Below are 19282 nucleotides of genomic sequence, written 5' to 3' on the forward strand. Positions count from 1 at the left end.
GCCCTGTAGGCCCCTTCCAACTCTGCTATTCTATGATTCTATGATTCTATGAGATCTGGTTGACAGTGATATTTATTAACAGAGGTATTGGCTTGGGGATGGGGTAGGAGGAGGTAATAAAGGATGGTGCCACCAACTCACTTCCCTTCTTTTTCGAAAAGCAGAAGTGATAACATGGAATCAAAGCAACTGTAGCAGAAATGAAAACTTGCATAATGGAGAGACAGTGACATTACATTAGCTTGTATTAAACAATGGTTGAGCAATTGCTTTCACACCATAAGCTTTCAAGTTTAACTTTTTTTCATTCTTTCAAACTACACAATGGATTTTTTTTTTTGCTGAGTTGGAAAATATCAGAAGACAGGCAGAAAAGCCCTTCTTTTGTTCCTTCATCCTGCATGGCTCTTTTTATTTATTTTGCCTTTCCTTTTTTTTCCCTTTTCTGCCCAGCATAAAGATTCCATCCACCCTTCCCCCTTCCGCTGTGTTTTGCCTTCCCAGTTTCCTTTCCCATTTTGGTAAATCATATTGAGTAGATGTCACTAAGTAATATCACGAATTGTCCCCTTCGAACTGTAAAATCCTTTCCCCTTAATTTCATGAAGGCCTTAACAACACTGCAAGTGGAACACTTGGCTATTCTTGTTCCAGAGGACTAGGACAAGAAGAAGAAGAAGGAGGAGGAGGAGGAGGAGGAGGAGGATCCTTCTCTTTAATCTCTGGCTTTTCCTGTCCTGCTCGTGGAAGGCACATTGACTTTTGCTCAAGACATAAATTGAACTCGCCCTGTCTTTCTCTTTTTGGTCATCCCACGGAAGTCCAAGCAGCTCAATTCAGTAGATAATAGGAGTCCCAAAATGGAAACTTCATTTTTTTAAAAAAGAAGGTTGTTTCCTGGGGTCAGCAAAGGACAGGAAAGGAGATGACAATTACTTAAATAAACAGAACTCAGAGAAACAAAAATGAATGTGCAAATGAAGCCACAAAGTCACTGAGCTGTGATCACAGACCGGGAAGCAGCGACACATTATTGTGCAATCTGCTGGAACTTTGTAGCTTTAGCAAAATTCCCTCAGATAAACAGTATATCCTCCATTTAAAGTACCAGTACACTTTTCTCTGTCTATGTAATAATAATAATAATAATAATAATAATAATAATAATAATAATAATAAGCATCCCCTTTATAAAACTTTTCATGCTAATAGCAATACTGACTGGCAAAGGACACTTCCTGGGGATTAAAGACTGTCTTGGGGCTAATGACCTCCTGATGCACCTCAAACCATTAATCCTCAGAGGAAAAGACCTGCAGCTCAACCATTATTGCTTATTAATAAGAGTGTACTGACAGGAGAGTTGCTAGATTTGCACATTGCCTGAACAATCTTAAAATAGTTCAAGCACATAAAAATCAGGTATTGACTGGAATTCTCTACTCATGGGGAAAAGTACACAGAACTGAGAGAAAAACAAAACCAAGTGTATGTGTTGAAAATGTTTTTTTATTTGCTTGTTTAATTATGGAGAAGTGCACAACTAGCCCCTGAGGGCTGCAAGTGATGCAGGGGTTGGGGGCTATGCATTCATATACACACATACACATGTGCGCACACATACAAACATAAAACACATGCACACCCACACACCTCAGCGATCCTGAAGCAGATCACAGGAAAAAGACTGGAGAGACTTCTCTCCAGAAATCCTGATACAAATTCTCTTTTCTTGCTGCTAACACAAGCAGGGAAAGAACAATCTATATGTGGGTCACAGTGGGAGAGAGAATATGGTGCTGGTGGCATCAGGGCACTCATGTAGGCCACCGTTAAGGCCTGGGAGGAGCATGGGTTGTGCACTCCTGCTTTAAACTTTAACTACTAACAGAGCTGGCCCTAAGATAAATAGCATGCTGGGCAAGGAGTGCCTTTGGTGCCCAGCTCCTGCCCTAGTCTGTTTTTGCAGGCCCCATAATTCCTACCCACAGGATTTATGGTGCCTTGTGAAGGTGTGATGTCCATTGAGAATGACATTGCTCAAAACTTGGATCTCTCAACCATTGTGCTATAGTTTGCACAAGCTAAAGTTTGAAAAGCCACATTCTGAGCGGTGGCAGTGCGCTATACAACACAGCAGAACTATCAGGTTTACTTATAATGTTTTGCTTTGTTTTGTAGCAGTTCCTAGCTTTTGGTAAGCATTCTTTATTTTAGAATATCCATTATTTTTATTGTTAAAAATAATAAAGAAAAGTTATAAATCAAAAAGCTTACAGCTTTATTTTATTATTATTTATATAGTGCTTATAGTGTTTATGGTATCTGAAGTGTGGAATACTCAGTAATGTTGCCTCAGAGTAAAACTGTTCCACTATTTTTTACCTAGCACAAATGACATCAAAGTGGAAATTGAAAATGAAAAATACTTTAAAGCTAACTAAACTGAAGGGAAAACATTTTTGTAGTTAGTACCCAAATTATCTGTAGAAACTTGAAAGAAAGGTTACAGATACTCGCTTTTTGCCACCCTAGCTCCCCCTTCAGCTTAAATTGGCACTCCCCTCCATTTGGCACCCTGGGCAGCTACCCAGCTCACCTATCCCTAAGGCCAGCCCTGACTACTAAACTCCATTGACATTTATTTACCTCAGCAAAACAGGACTACTGAGATATCAATGTCTCCATAACTAAGTTCTAATTCTTGGCTCTCCAGTCTTTCTTACCGCTACTCCTAAAAGATGGATATTTATGCTAGTAGTTTAGCTAAAGTTGGAAGAAGGAACAAAATTATGAGGTAATTAACTGAGCCTTTACTTACAATCATGTAAGTTATTGAGTATTGCTCAGTTACTGACATGATTAACATGATTACGCAATACTCAATTAATTACAATCATGTAAGTAATTGAGTATTGCGTCCAGTTCTGGGCTCTACAATTCAAGAAGGACGCAGACAAGCTGGAGTGTGTTCAGAGGAGGGCAACCAGGATGATCAGGGGTCTGGAAACAATGCCATATGAAGAGATGCTGAAAGAACTGGGCATGTTTTACCTGGAGAAGAGAAGATTGAGGGGAGACATGATAGCACTCTTCAAATATTTAAAAGGTTGTCACACAGAGGAGGGCCAGGATCTCTTCTCGATCCTCCCACAGTGCAGGACACAGAATAACGGGCTCAAGTTAAAGGAAGCCAGATTCCAACTGGACATCAGGAAAACTTCCTGACTGTTAGAGCAGTACGACAATGGAATCAGCTACCTAGGGAGGTTGTGGGCTCTCCCACACTAGAGGCCTTCAAGAGGCAGCTGGACAACCATCTGTCAGGGATGCTTTAGGGTGGATTCCTGCATTGAGCAGGGGGTTGGACTCGATTGCCTTGTAGGCCCCTTCCAACTCTGCTATTCTATGATTCTATGTCAGAGTAAACGTCAGGTATGACTTTAATAAAACGAGCTATTTATTGAGAATACACAGCTGGACATGAGCATCAACCTATGAAAAAAAGGGCAAAATATAATTCTAACTAAAATGCCTGCCATAAAGATGTTGCCTTAAGGTCAGGACTGGCCCAAGACATTTTGCTTCCTGAGACAAAATACAAGATGGTGCACCTCGCTCTCATTGCACATACAGAAGCAAACTGGACTGGTAATAGAATTTTACTTCACCACTAGCAATGAGACAATATCCTATATACTGCACTGAAAGCAACAGACTAGTTTAGTGAGTGCAGGGTAGGCTGTGGGGCACACACCTCCCCCCCCAAGAAGGAATGGTCAGGGGGCTTAGGAAAAATCACAAGAGGGCTGCCACTGCTGCCACCTCCCCAGTATTTGTCACTGGTGGCAGTTTTCTCACTCTTCCTAATGGCAGGGCTGACCCCACATAAGGTTGAAATAATAGCTTGTATAATGAAAGTAGTTTTGGGATCTTTGAGTACCAGCCTCACCAATCGAAAGCAAAAGCTCAAGTATGACTGGGGCCAGATCTACACCAAGCAGGATATAGCACTATAAAAGCGGTATGAAAACAGTATGAAAGTGGTTTATGGCATGTGTCATGGCCCCCAAAAGTTGTCAGTGCACTTCAATACCACTATAGTACTATATCATGTTTGGTGTAAATTTGGCCTCATTCACACCAGGGCCTCATCTACACCTTGAGGCCTTCTGGGACTGGGGGTGGGGAGGGTACCGGGCTTACCTACGTCCCTGTACGTCTAAACGCTAGCATGTCATCCCAGAAGTCAAGAAGCACGTTCCGGGGCAGTTTTTTTTTTTTTAGGAGGACAGAAACCCCACCCCACCCCTGATGGGCATGGAGTACCCCCTCTCACAAAGAAAATTTGATCTAAAGACAACTTGAGTCGTGGCCAAGGGTGCTTTTTCATTGACTACAGTGGCCTTTGGAATAGGCCCAGAATAACTACATTAATTCTGTGACGGTTCAGTTTAGTTCTAAAATGCCTCCAGTTCTTGCATTTCATTCTCTGCTACCTCAGTTACATCTCTCATTTTTACAGCAGAAGGATTGCCATTACCCAGAGCTATTGAGAGCAGAAACCTAATATGTATGGCGTGTTCCACATAAAGGATTTACATACATAACATACAGTATAAACAGCTACTGCAAATGCAGTAGGGACAACAGGCTGGGGTAATACTTCATCAGGTGAGAGTAAATTGCCTGCTCTGTATTCAGAGAACTAAAAGCTATTTAATTAATGAACTTTCTTGTATGTGATGGGTCTCAGCTATATAAGTGATCTCTCTCAAAGGATTTCATTTCAATATTACTAAATCAATATTTGCACCATTTTTTTTAACCATTTAATAAATTGTTCTCCTAGAGCTTTTTCATATGATCCCTGAAAACTGTCATAGTCATGTGCTGACTTCCAGCTGCACTGCCATTTGGTGGCATCCAATGTTAGAGTAGTAGATTGACCGAAACGTGTGGGACTTAAGATAGACTAACATTTGGTACATTCCCTAGTCTGAGCTGTTCATGCACATGGTAACTGTAATTATTCCACAAACACCCAGCAGAACAAGGGCCTTGCTAGACCTACCTTTAAATCCCAGCGTGTGGAGGGGCCAGCCAGCGCTAGAAGTAGCGCGGGCTCCTGTCTATACATGACACGCGATGTATAGGAAAGGAAAGTCCCATTGCGTCGGCCATTTTTTTTTACATTTAAAGGGGCCATGTACACAGGAGTGCACCAATGATAAGGTAGGCTTTTTTAAAAAAGAGTTCCCCGCTCCCCGCTGCTCCTGATTCCCCCTCGCGATGTCCAACGCCCCCCACCCTCCATGTTCGATGCCCCCCACCTGCCTGCCATATCCCATGCCCCTCTGTCCTATCCAGCCATTATCTCCCTCCCCATGGCCGCAGTCTCCCCACCCTGGTTCCGCTCTTCCCCCCTTCTCGCCTGCCGGGTCTGCTCTTCCCCCCCCCCCCGGCTCCCATCTCTCCCCCCCGCGATTTCCCCCCCTGGCCCCAATCTCCCTCCCCCACCCGCCTGATGGGCACAGTGCGGCTTCTCCCGGCTACTCGCGAGTAAGCTGCGTAGCCGGGAAAAGCCGCGGAATGGGCTAGACCTTCTGTAGCCCTGGGCTCAGCCTGGGGCTGCAGAAATACTGGGCCACAACTGGTGCCGGTTATCCCAGGCCAAGGGAGGGTTTAGCCCAGGCTGACCCCGTGATCCCCTGTGCGTCATCTGGACGCACAGGGGTGAGCCTGGGTATCAGCCTGGGCTAAACCCTCATCTAGCAACGGCCCAAGAGTTGAGAACTTTATTAGAACCAAGGCAAGGCTTCTGCTTCTTGCCTGGGCATAACTAACAACTATTAAGCCCTGCAGGAGATGTTAGGGTGGCCAGGTGTCCTACAATTATAGGGTTCAGTCCTCTATTTTGGAGAGCTGGCAAAGGACAGCCGTCTAATTGAAGATGTCCTCTGTTTGATGGTTCCAAGTCTGCTTTAAAGTCAAAGAACCATAAGAAAGTAGAGCAGGACGGCATACTGAGCAGTCTTCTCCAATATGGTGAGATGAATTGTATTTCTATTTAAATCATAAGTTATTTTTTTCTAAGTTTGCACCTATACATATAAATGTGCATGTGCACAATTCATGCAAATTGGTGCCCTCTTTTGTCATATTTTTTGGTGATGCAATTCCTCTTTTTTTGGCAGTGTGTAAGTGGAGGAATGACAGTTTAGGCCTTGAGCTGACCATGTTATCAGTACCACTTGGGGGGATGGGTTTGAATATAATTTTTTGGCAAGGTATGGATGCCTAGAGATGGAAAATATGTGATAGCAAGTCTTAACTCTTTGCCTTTTGTGTGTTATCACTCCATTCCCAAGATACCTTGATGTAAATGGAATTTTTTTTGATAATGTTTAATGTTGTAACTTTTATTATTAAACATAACAATTACAGTAGTTCTGATTATATAAATTAATAATAATTATGATTATAATAATTACACCAATTAAAATATATAAATGTTTTAAGTATTGGGTGTTTTTTTTTGTTCAGAGCTGGTGGTGAATGACCGTGCAGCATCATGAAGAAGACTGAAACAAGGACATCCTGTCCCTCTGATCCCCAGTGTATAATTCATTTATGATCGAACGTCCAACTGGGAGATTCGCTGACAAGCCCACAGGACTACTCATCATGGAAAACTCTGTTAGGGGCAGCTCAAGTAAGAAATCACATTCCACTGTTAGACATTGCAAGAAATGTGGAAAGCAACACAGTTCCCAAAGAATTTTACCACAGGAAGTGCAGGAGCCTGTTTACTATGAAGAGAGATGTACAGAGTATTAAGCGAAAAGCTGAAGCAAGTGTCAGTGATGATGCTGGAACGAGTGAGTGCACAAGTAAACGCTTAAACAGAAGAACATAATTAAAGTCAAACATGTATGCTGAAGAATGTATGTTTTGTGGAAAGATAAAATGCTACAAGGGAACATCAACGCATGAAAAATTAATCAAGGCCACGGAGCTTAGAGCTGACAAAAGGCTTTAAGAGTGTGCAACCATTAATTGTGATTCAAAGATCTTAGCAGTTTGTAGTAGGGACATAGTGGCTGCAGAAGCCCATTATCATGCATCTTGTTATAAGACCTATACAAGGGTTAAAGCAAAGGAGGAAGATCATGCATCTAGCATTCAAACCGATGATCACTACAAAAATATGAGATGAAGCATATGAAGAACTATTTCAATACATTAGAACTTTGATTATTCCTAAAAAAGAGGTAATACGTGTGACGACTCTCACTGAAAGGCTTGAAACCGTCATGACACGCAGAGGAATACAGGGAACAGACAAATCAACCAAGAAGCATATTAGAAGAAAATTGGAATCCGAGTTCAGTGACAGCCTCCATATATTCCCAGACAACCAAGGAAAATTATTGGCCCAACCTGATAGTGTCATGCTACAGGACGTTGTAAGAGAAAACCAGAGTTTGAAAAGAGAATTATCAGTTTTAAAGGTTAAGGCAATATGCATTAACAAGATCATTGATAAAACATCATTGCACATAAGAACAATGATTAAAACAAACTTGACGTCAACACCATGGCCATATCATCCTTCAGACATTGATAAAGATTCATTTACAGTGCCTGATTATCTTAAACGTTTCCTATTAGGACTTCTGACTGGAGATCCAGAAAACACAAAGCCCTCCAAAAGGGTCGCCCTACTTATACAATCATTCAGTCGGGACATTATATACAGTATGCAGTGACAAATGGCCAGCAGAAACCCCCAAAGCAATTGTTGCTCCCATACGCTGTAAAAACGCTGACAGGCAATGTTGAAATAATTTGCATTCTAAACAGACTTAAGTTCTGGGATTTCATACTCACAACTGGAAGAAAATGTTACTGCCTTATGTCTTCAGAAACTTGCTTAAATGAGCAAATTGTTCTTCCAGCCACCATTCAGTCTCATGTATTCACTAACTTAGCATGGGATAACATTGATAGGCTGGAAGAGACTCTTAGTGGTAAGGGGACAACTCATCAAGTCAACAGTATAGCTGTGCAGCCCAAGTTGTTTGGACCACAACCTTTTAAAGCTCCTCTCCCAAGCAAAAGCAAAGAACATTGACCACCCACAAATACTGAAGAATTGTTCATGTATGTTTCTGGTGAACGAGTTGGGCCTCAGCCATTGATGACAAGTACTGAAGTCATGCCAGAACGTGTTGCTCAATTGAAGCTTGCACAAAATAAGAACATAATCTGGGTTGTTACAAGACAAGAAGGGAGCCTCGCACAGATAAGACTCAATGGCTTTGTAGGCCCCTTCCAACTCTGCTATTCTATGATTCTGATTCTATAAGTTGGACAGGATTTAACATCAGTACTAGAGACCTAGTTAGTGTATCACAGGATTCCATTGGCTACTTGCCCACCATTAATGCCCCTGCAACTGAGTTGACAACTGTTTCTGAAATTATGAAACAGTCAGAGCTGATAAGGGAATCACTGCATTTGGTGAAAATTGTAGTGGTCATGGATCAAGCTCTCTACGCAAAAGCAACTGAGATTGTGTGGAAGCATAAAGCAATGTACAACAGAATCATTCTTCGAATGGGCACCTTTCACACCATTTGCAATGTCGGAGACGAATAGGATCTCTCTGAAGAACTAATGGACAAATTGGAACAATTCTCGTGCTTAGTGTATGCACCAAAATCTTTGGTACATCACGTGAATGATTTGAGATATCACCTATTTTGCGCAAAGAAGGGTGAGATAGACAGTCATCAACTTCCACCTTGCATGGACTGTCTGAAGAAACATGCCGAACGTGCAAATTATCAAGCCGCTATAAGCAAGAGATGTCTTCTGAATGATCCACAGACACCTAGTCCAATTGGGAGAGGGTGGAAGTTGGAAAAACAAGATGGAGCAGAGCAACTGGTAGTGGACTGGATGGAAGGGCAGCCAGCACGGTAGACTGTGTTAGATCTACTAGCTTGCAACTGCATTAGCAACTGCCAACTGCCAACATGTGTCTGCTGTCTAAATGGCCTCAAGTGCACTGACATGTGCAGACTTCCCGGCTGTGAAAATCAAACAGACGCAGAGAGTGATGACGCCTATTCAGAAGAAGATGATTATGACAAATATGAATGATAAAATTGTGTTTATGTTCAATCATAACATACATTGCCTATGTAAGATGTAACTACTACTATTAGAAATTGTCAGTGAAAATTATGCATATAATCTATATCAATATATAAGGAATGCAATAAAGTTCTATTGTTATTATTATAAGGACTATATTATTACAATTAATATTCATAATTATTTTTAAATACTATTGAATTTAATCAATATGGTGGAATTAGATTTATTTTTCAAACTATTATGATGAATTTGTATGCTATTTATTAAAAATATGAAAACCATTTTTTTTTGCCTATAGTTGCTAATCCAATAATATCAGACAAAAGGCAAAGAGTTATGACTTGCTATCACATATTTTCCATCTCTAGGCATCCATACCTTGCAAAAAAACCATATTAGAACCCATCCCCTCGAGTGGTACCAATGGCCTAAATTTGAGGTCCTGGCTCATGGCCTAGTTCCTTGCAAACAGTATTTAAAGTGACAGGCCTCTGAGACCATCTAATTCACTTCTCTTGTTGTGAGTGGGGACAGAAGCAGAGAAGCCTGTAGATCCAGTAGATCTACGGCCTCTCCTTTCTCTGCTCCACCCACTGGCATGCCACCTTTCGCCCTTTCCCATCCTCTTCTGAGGTTGAAACTCCTATCTTGGGAGAGGAGCTACTGTGGAGTTCCATGGTGGCAGTGATGGCCTTTTATGGCCTTGGAGAGAATCTCCAGGAATCTTCCTTCTCCAAGAAGGGATGCAGTTGAAGTTGGTGAAAGGCACTCCTGCCTTTTACTGTAATACAGGGGTAGACAACCTAGTGCCTTCATGATGTTTTCAACTACAATGCCCACCAGCCCTAGAATCAGGGATTATGGGTCCTGTGCTCCTAAACTTCTAGAGGACACAGGGTTGCCTATACCTGCTGTAAATATGCTATTTGCTAGTCTGAGAGCAAGTTATCATGCAAAAGTCAGCTTCCCAGAGATTATTATTATTGTGGATCTACTGTCTTTACAGAGAAAAAAGATGTGACCAAGAAATCTGGGACTTGGGAGATCCGGGTTCTAGTCCCCACTTGGTCATGGAAGCTTTGGGCCAGTCGCCAACTCTCAGCTCAACCCACCTCACAGTGTTGTTATTTGTGAGGATCAAAATGGAGAGGAGGAGGATTATGTATGCCGCCTTGGGTCCCTTGATGAAAAAAAGTTGGGACGTAATCACAATAAATAAAAAAAAAAACATAGGTGACTTTGTTATTTGACTTAGAATATGAAAAGGCTCCTGAATTTTCAAAACATACAAAATGACTGATTCCAGCAAGCAATAGACTGTCAAGAAACTGGAAAGCAAATGAAAAAGGCACCCAAGTTCATCCTGGGGTGGTAGGGGAGGCAGGGGGAAACGGGAACATGCTGGTACAATAGTTGAGAAGCCAGTTTGCAAGTGTGCATCGCCTGGGCAGTAGAGTGTGTATGTTGTGCCTGGAACAATACACACTTACAATTAGTTGAATTTCATGATGCTGGAGATGTAAGCTGACAAGCCGCCACACAAAACCGCCCTGCAGTCAAACTCATGCTGAGCTCCAGAGTGGAAAACGGCTTGTAAGTGAAAACCTTTGAAGCTTTAAAATATGGAAGCACTGCTTACCTTGGAAGGCCAAGGTTGAGATTTTAGGAGACCTTTATTTGATTATTTGTTTGTTTCTGTTTTAATAAACTTGGTGGTCTCAATAATGCCCAGGAAAGACTTGGAATGTAACACTTAAAAAAAAAAAAGTATTCTGAGGCTCAGACAAATTCTGTACAGTTTACACTGCCTGTGTTTTCTTCCTTCCTTCCTGTTATAGAAGGCTTAGAGGACATACCAGTCAGGAAGTAGGCATGAACTTTATTATCCCTCTCCAATAAGAATTGACTCCACCCAGATACAGCTAAGTTCAGTGCCACCAAAAGACTAAACTGTAAAACGACAGTATCCACACACTGCCCTTTCTCCAAAAGAGCTTGTAGCATTTAGGTTCCAACTCTGGAAGGCTGAGAGAGAGCGAAAGCCTAAAGTCACAGTAGTGAACCATTGGGGGTCACCACCTTGATGGAAGGGGAGGCCTGTGAGTGGTGGCACCTGAGAATGATGTCACCAATGGGTGCCACACATTTGCAGAGCTGTATAGAGAAGAAGTGGTCTGGAGAGGTAGACTATTATGGCCTTGGTGATATGGTGAAGGAAGGGGGAGAGGGATGGAAAGTGCTGGGGGGACACAAAGGAGAAGGCTGGAGAACAGAGGAGGAAGGTGGGGAGAGCAGGGGAACAGAGGCAGGAAGAGGGTGGAGCAGAGAAGCAACAAAGGAGGGAAAAGGCAAATGGAAGAAGGAGAAGGAGCAAGGAAGAGGAAAGAAGAGAAGGCTGGAAAACGGAGGAGGCAGGAAAGAGAGAGAGAGAGAGGAGGAAAGAAGGAAGAAATCCAAGGGGATGTTAGAGGAAAGTGAGAGGTGGTCACAGAGGAAGAGTTCAGTCAAGCAAGGGCAGGAGGAAGTGGGGAGAGAATGAGAAGAGGAACCTGATTAATGTAGGGAGACAGACCACCAATCTATGGGAGAAGGATTACATTAGACCAGACAGTAATCCCTACTGCAGAGAGCCACAGAATTGCAGACCCAGTCCTGACATCTGTCATAGATTCCATCAGTGAAGCAAGCAAGATGCCCCCCATCATGTCAGACATTGCCCATTAGCCATAAGCTTTCACTCACAGTCTCACCTTGTTCTTTGGCATCTCTGCTTACTTACCTTAATCTTCTACTGGGATAGAGGAGGAGGCCTGATCCTTAAAGTTGTGCTTACCTTAAGAGTCCTGTAATATCATTGACCCTGAGTAAAAAAATATTGTATCAAATATGAATCCTTTTTCCTTTGTGATAGATTGGGATTGGGGGTTTGACGTGCCCCTCCCCATTGGCAGGGTGACCCCATCTCACAGTCATCCAGAAAACATCACAGCTGAGCAAGAATTTCCACCTTCAAACCCTCTAATCCAGGGGTCCTCAGTGTGGTATCAGTGGGGAACCCCAATATCACCCACAAAGCTCTCCATTCCCTGCCTCCTTCAACAAAATTGTTTTGAGGAAAACCTTGGGAAATGTTACAGCAGCCTTTTCCTCTCTCCCTTTCTAGCCTCTAGCCTTGCTCTTTCTCTTTCTCTCCCCATTTTCTTTTTGCCTTGCTCTTTCCCCCTCCCAGCCTTGGTATTTATCCCCTCCCCCCATAACTTTTTAGGTCATTTTTTTATTAGCCAGCCCCCCACGGTAGCCATTATGTGACTGGCCACATCCACTGTGGGAGCCATTTTGTGGTAGTGCCCACAGCACTTCCTCAAATTCCCAAATGTGACCATGATCCAAAAATGTTGGGGACACTATCTACTAGGGTGACCATATGAAAAGGAGGACAGGGATCCTGTATCTTTAACAGTTGCATAGAAAAGGGAATTTCAGCAGGTGTCATTGGTATATATGGAGAACCTGGTGAAATTCTCTCTTCATCACAACAGTTAAAGCTGCAGGAGCTATACTAGAGTGACCAGATTTAAAAGAGGGCAGGGCACCTGCAGTTTTAAATGTTGTGATGAAGAGGAAATTTCACCAGGTTCTCCATATATACAAATGACACATGCAGAAATTTTCAATACCACTGTTAAGGATACAGGAGCCCTGTCCTTTTCATATGGTCATCCTATTCTCTACTCATTCCAATATATTATCTTATAGACACTGAAAGTGAGACAGAAGCCTGCAAAATAAGGAATGTTGATTCTACTTTAGAACAATCTCTGATGCTTCCTTCCTACTAGATGTGCACTTAACAAAGCATTTATGTTTTTGTGACTTAAGTCAACACCAGGTTGTATGCAAACCACATGGTATGCAGCAGGTGACATCTCTACAGCATTTATATATTGGAAAAATCAGTGGCTTCTCCCCACAGAATCAATCTAACCATAAACAACTTCATACTGTAAATCTCTACCTAGATTGTGTTTGAAAAAGGATTTGATCAAATGGATTGGATCAAAAAGCAAAGTTACTGAATATTCATTTGTTTTGCATAAAACAATTTTCCAGCAAAAAGTTTTTTTTTTAAAAAAAAGCATAATTTTTTTGGGGGTGGGTGGGTGGGAAACAGGAAGTTCCAGTAATGTTCTCAAACTTTTCTTTTAAGGTTGGCGAATGGGCAAGAAGGCATGATGGCATATGCAGTTTGTCAAGCTAATCTGTTGTCAACTTCATCTAAAACACTGAATTGCAGTCTAAAAGTACCTTCTTCTTTTTTGCTAGAAATGTCTTTTCCCTACCTCTCATTTATGTGACTTCAGTTTTTTTGAAACGCCAGACTTAACTTGATATATACAAGCTGATTTCCCTGAATAACTCATCAGATAATTTTTGAGTAAAGAAAGTGCATCTGTGAACAAAAAATATATTGGGTATTGGATCAAATCTTTTAAAATTCCTCTGTGCATGCTTATTTCCTTTTGCACATTTGTATTTTTAGAGCATAGAACTTTATTCCCAAATTACTTGGGGTGTCAAAATTACGCCCCTGCCCCCCATATTTACTATGGCTTTCTGCTTTTGGGTTTTTTGCATTATTAGGATGGGATCCTTTAAATGGCACACACATGGTTTGAATTGAGGAAGCACCTCTCTCCCTCCCTGACATGTGTGCAAATGGGGAGGGGGAAGTCTTGTTTTTGTCGCTTAACTTTTGCTGTACTGTTTCCTCGCAGCCCACAGGAAAGCCAGGACTTTCTTCTGAGTAGATGTAAAATTGTGCTGTAAGTCTGCAACCTAGGGACACTTATTTGGGAGTAAGCCCCATTGAACTTAAAGGGGTGCTCTTGATGGGGTGGGGGGTCAGATCTGTCTATCTTTGTTTCAGAGAGGCATTTTGCCTTCTTCTCGCTCTGATCACAGATACAGAGTCTTTCCTTGGCATGTTCATAGTGTAACATTAGCTTTACACACTGCTGATTTTGTGCCATGAAAGGTTTATTCTAGCTTATCTCTGGTCTTTTTGAAAATGGAATAAGGTGTGTGTGTGTGGAAGGACAGGAGACGTCTCGGCTGTTCACAATGTCATGAAATCAACCCACAAACCTCTGTGAGTAGCCAGTCATAAGTGTGATATAAATCGCTTGTTTAGAGAAGGCCTTGGTCTTTGCTCCTCCATAAAAGCTAACAGATCTCTTAGGAGTGATTTGCAGCGGACATTGTTGAAAGATGGTTTTCTCGTTACTCTGAATTCTTTTGACAAAGAGGCCAATATGAAGAGGCAGAGGAAAGTAGATCCAAGAAAACACGGGCTTGTCACCTATGTTCTAAGGGATATTGGTGCAAATCAATACAAGCCTTAGAACTCATAAGCAGAGAAGAACATGCATCTGAATGGCTTCTGTAAAGTGAATATGTGTCAGTAACCTTTTAGAATTCTAAAGGAGGGCAGCAAACATGTAGTGGGGGGGGGGGAATCCCAGGCCTGGGGTCCCAATTTGGCACTCCGGGTTTCTCAGGATGGCCAGGCACACCATTACCTGATCACACCCATTTTCTCCCAACTACTGATGGTTTGTTGGTTTCCTGGCTATGGCACATTTTCCCCAATTCCACAAGGTTGAAATACTTCTCCTGGAAGTAAGAGCTTTAAGCTAAAATTGTCTCTTTCTTTCTTTCTTTCTTTCTTTCTTTCTTTCTTTCTTTCTTTCTTTCTTCCTTCCTTTGGCCCCATCCACTACCGGAATGTGGCCCCCAAGAGCTTCTCCATGTGGATGTCTGATGGTGGGGGTCAGCAGCACAGTCCTGCTCCCAAAGATCATGTGATACCCCCTTGACACAATATACACATGAAGGGGGCTATATAGAATAGGTCTGTTATTGAATATCAGCCAGAATAGCTAGGAATTAGGCCTCAATATTCAGTCAGTATACCTGTGATTACTAGATTCTGGGGCTAAACTAAAGGCGATGAATACCTCCCAATTGTGAGTTTCCAAGTGACATTTGGCTGGCCCCTGTTGGGGACAGAGGGCAGGGTTAGGTGGTTCATTTATATGACCCACCCATGCAATTGTTATATGTTCTCCTGTTCTTCAATGAATAAGTGAAATGGCTTGTGTGATTTGGAGCATCATCAGACAAGTGTTTTATCTCACGCTCGTTACTGCCCACTCATGGTTTTTCATGGGTCCTTTTGACGCCGCCATCCACCTCCTGTGTGTCTCCCACTCCTTCTGGTTTTCTTTCAGTTTTTTTAGGAAGTGAAATGTGCTGCCATTTCCTGCTGTGTGCAGGAAAAGCAGTGCAGTAAAAACCGACACTGAATGGGCCACATGGTCTTTGTTTACTTCCTCTTTCTTGTGAAGAAAGAGGAAGTATGATGGGTCAGAAGCACAGGGTTGGGGAAGCAATGGTAAGGAAACATGCTTTTAACCCATTTGATGATGCTCTTGATGTGTACTTATCAAGAGTGTCTGGGTCAAATCTTGGCACTTCTGCTTTCTGTCCTTGAATCCTTCAATTCTATTTGAAAGGGTTAAATTACTACATGAACCAAACCCTGGGATAGTTTAAGTTTGTCCTCCAAATTAGAACATATCTGCATACCTGCTGACTTTTGACAATCCAAATGAGGGCGATCTCTCTCTCTCAGCCGAATTTTGAAATACCCACAGTATTGCTTCCACTATTTCATTGCTAATGAAATTATAGAGTGGAAACTCAGTGCAAAATATTTTAATACATTGTGATAATATTATAAAGATACTTCATACTGTCATACTTTAAGCTTAGACAGTAAACCCAGTTTACTGATCTGACTTAGCAGCTCAGATTTAGCCAAAACCATCTAAATTTGCACAGGAGAGGGAAGTATTTTTGTTTTATATATATGACCTCTGCTTTGGTCAGACCCCCTCAGATATTGAAAGGCTATTAAAGTGCAAGAACTGAGCTTGTACATCAAATAAACAAAGCACTTTGCAACAGAGCTCCTGCCCTTTGCAGATTAAATAATTGATTCTTATAGGTGGGGACGGGGAAATCATGGGCATATTGAATCCACACCCACCCACATTGAATCCACGCTGAGTGGGTCATGGATCATTAATGATGCCCTGTGACCTTTTTGTTTTCAGCTGTATGCCATATAGCCACTGTCAAAGTTAGTACATTATGACGGTGTGGCTCTCCGCCTTGATCTAGCACAGGAACATTGATGCTCCTATGTGTCAATTGATGCAAGGCAAAAAGCCTTGTCTCTGAAGAATAATTTAGAGATACTAATGGGGAAGGTATCAGCTGCTCTTGGAAACACTGATAAAATTCATAATTAAAACTAGATTCCCCAGGGCATCTCCTTATTATAACCTCCTTTGAGTGCAGGTTTTATTTCCTTTTCTTTTGTTTGAACATATTAGAGGGGGACTCCGTTTTCGTTTGCATCTGCATCAGGGCCATTAATGTTTTCTTGTCTCCCACCGACCACAAGACACTCTCATTTAAACTAAAACTATATGGAAAATGTTGATTGGGGAATGAAGATAGAACGAACACCAAAAGTTGCATTACTGTCACTATTTGAAGATTTTAAATGTAAAAAGGAAAATAAGGAATTGATAACGAATTTGCTGACTGCAGCAAGATTGATTGTAGCTAGGAACTGGAAGATTCAAGGGGAATATTGTATTGAAGAATGGTATAAAGAAGTATGGGATATAGCTATTAATGATAAATTGACTTGTAGTATTAAATGGAGAAGAGGTATAGCTAAAACAAATGATTTTGAAGGAATTTGGAAACAGTTCCTAATATTTGTGTTTTCTAAGGGAAGTGGGGAACCACCAGCAGAAGAAAGTATGAGATTTTGGAATCAGGAATGAGATCCCGAGGTGGGGGGTGCACCTGTATGTTAAGTTTGATTATGTTATGTAGATATGATATCAATGTTATTCAACATTTATATAGTATGTTGTTTTGTTTTAATTGTAATTGTGTATGTTTAAGTATTGTAAAAAATAAAATAATTTTTTTTAAAAAATAAAAGGAAAATGTTGTTTGGTGGGGGTGTTTTTCTTCTCAAATCAGGATTCTTCTAGGTCTGATACAAGCGGTGGTGGCATTTTTAACTGCATAGAGATCTTTGTTATGAACAGAGTTTGCTTACAAAAGAGTTTAATCTTAGATTTTGATCCTGCAAAGCTGCCTGGGAGTGTCTCTGGATAGAGACAGAAATGAACTGCTACCACAAGATTTGTCTTGTATTTGAACCAATAGTGAGCTTAAAATATTGGATTATTCATATTCCCTGAAGATTTAAACTCATTGCCTTTACCTTATCTCCATTGTTTTCTTGGAAACTGTGCCATATCATGTCAGCTTCCCCCAGCCTGGCGCCCTTCAGATGTTTTGGACTAGTGCTCCAATCATACCAATGGCCATGCTGCCTGGGAATGATGGGAAATGTAGTCCAACACATCTGGAAGTTACCAGATTGGGGAAGGCTGATGAGTTATTCAGTAGGGACTAGTATTTCTAATGGTTTTTAACTTTTGTAAACCACCCAGAGAGCTTTGGCTATTGGGCGGTATAGAAATAACAACAACAACAACAAAATTTATTGTTCCTTCTCCTGGGAGAGAACTAGCAAAGAGCAATGAATACTGAAACAGTGCAGCAATGTACTACTTCAACATCTCTGTCCCAAAGCACTGGGACTGGAGAGCCCTGATAAAACCATCTACTGAGATTAAAAGTTAGAACAGTCAGTTACAAAACTACATCCATCCCCTCTCACTCCCACCTCTCCTGTCCCTGTGTTTGCCTTATACAGGGAAATTGGGATAAATGTATGAATTTTCGGGGACATACTATCCGAGTCTCTGTGTCCCTCCAAATCCAAATCATGATGAAGCTTTGGGAAGATTCAGATTTGGATTCGGTCTGCTTCAGAAGAGTCCCACTTCAGTCCAGATATCTGTTGAATCTTTCTGAATCAGCCTGGTTTGGTTCAAGATTTGGCCAAAACTGAAGCCCACTCCTATTGTTCAGTTGTTTCCTACTCATTTGATTATGTGGGTTATCCATGTTTTCATTAACTGTGGAAAACTGGCCAAAGTCCAGGTTCTGGATGGCCATACCCAGAACTATACTTGGAGGTCCTCCAGTTTAGGGTCTCTGAAGTCAGTGGTTTGGGCTGGAGGAGCCGGAACCAAAAGTGCAGCAATCAAGAAGTACTGCTCTGTTGATCATCATCAGAAGAATTTCAGGTCTTAGTATTTATACCAGGACTGGACAATCCAGAAGCTTCATGCCGGCCCTACCTTTAGGCTGAGTAAGGCAGCTACCTCAGATGGCAGACGTTGAGGAGTTGCAGTGGGTTGTTGGAGGGCAGAACTTTGTGCACCATGCACCTGGCTGCCCTGCTCTTCCTAAGCTAACCTGCTGCCCTCAGGTGCAGTGGAGGATACTATCTCAATCACCAGTGTAAGATTCAATTGCCAATCAAGATGGTTTTTGTACATGGAATGTAAAAAGATCTTATCCTTTTCCTCATGTCTTGGGCCTGCCCTGGGTGATCATGTTGTATACCACTCACCCCTCCTGCAGCTGAAGTGGGCTTTGAGGCCTGAGCACACACAGTCCACTCGCTACACTTCCACATAGATTCAGGCATTTGGTTTTACTCACTGGACCATAATCAGGTAGGTCAGGGGTGCAGCAGGGGCTCATCTCCACCACAGGCACCGAGCTATATTTCCTATTGATTACAGAGCCTAACAGAACATTGCATTGGAGTGATATTCTCCAACATGCATTAGAAGAAAGCAGAAAAGTAGTCAACACCAAATTCTTTAGAGTGGTTAAAACAAAAAAGGATAACAAGGAGCTCCGAAAGGCTCTCTCCAAATGAGGGAAATGGGTATTAAAATGGCACATGTGGATCAATGTAAGTAAGCATTGGGGCAATCCCCCCCTCCCAACTTCATGTATCCTTGAGTGCACATTTCTTGGGAAAAAGGCACATTCCATGTTGGGGGTCACTAGGAAAGGAACTGAAAATAAAACAGCCAAT

This window comes from Elgaria multicarinata, chromosome 4, assembly GCF_023053635.1.
Source record: "Elgaria multicarinata webbii isolate HBS135686 ecotype San Diego chromosome 4, rElgMul1.1.pri, whole genome shotgun sequence".
Lineage (NCBI taxonomy): Eukaryota > Metazoa > Chordata > Lepidosauria > Squamata > Anguidae > Elgaria > Elgaria multicarinata.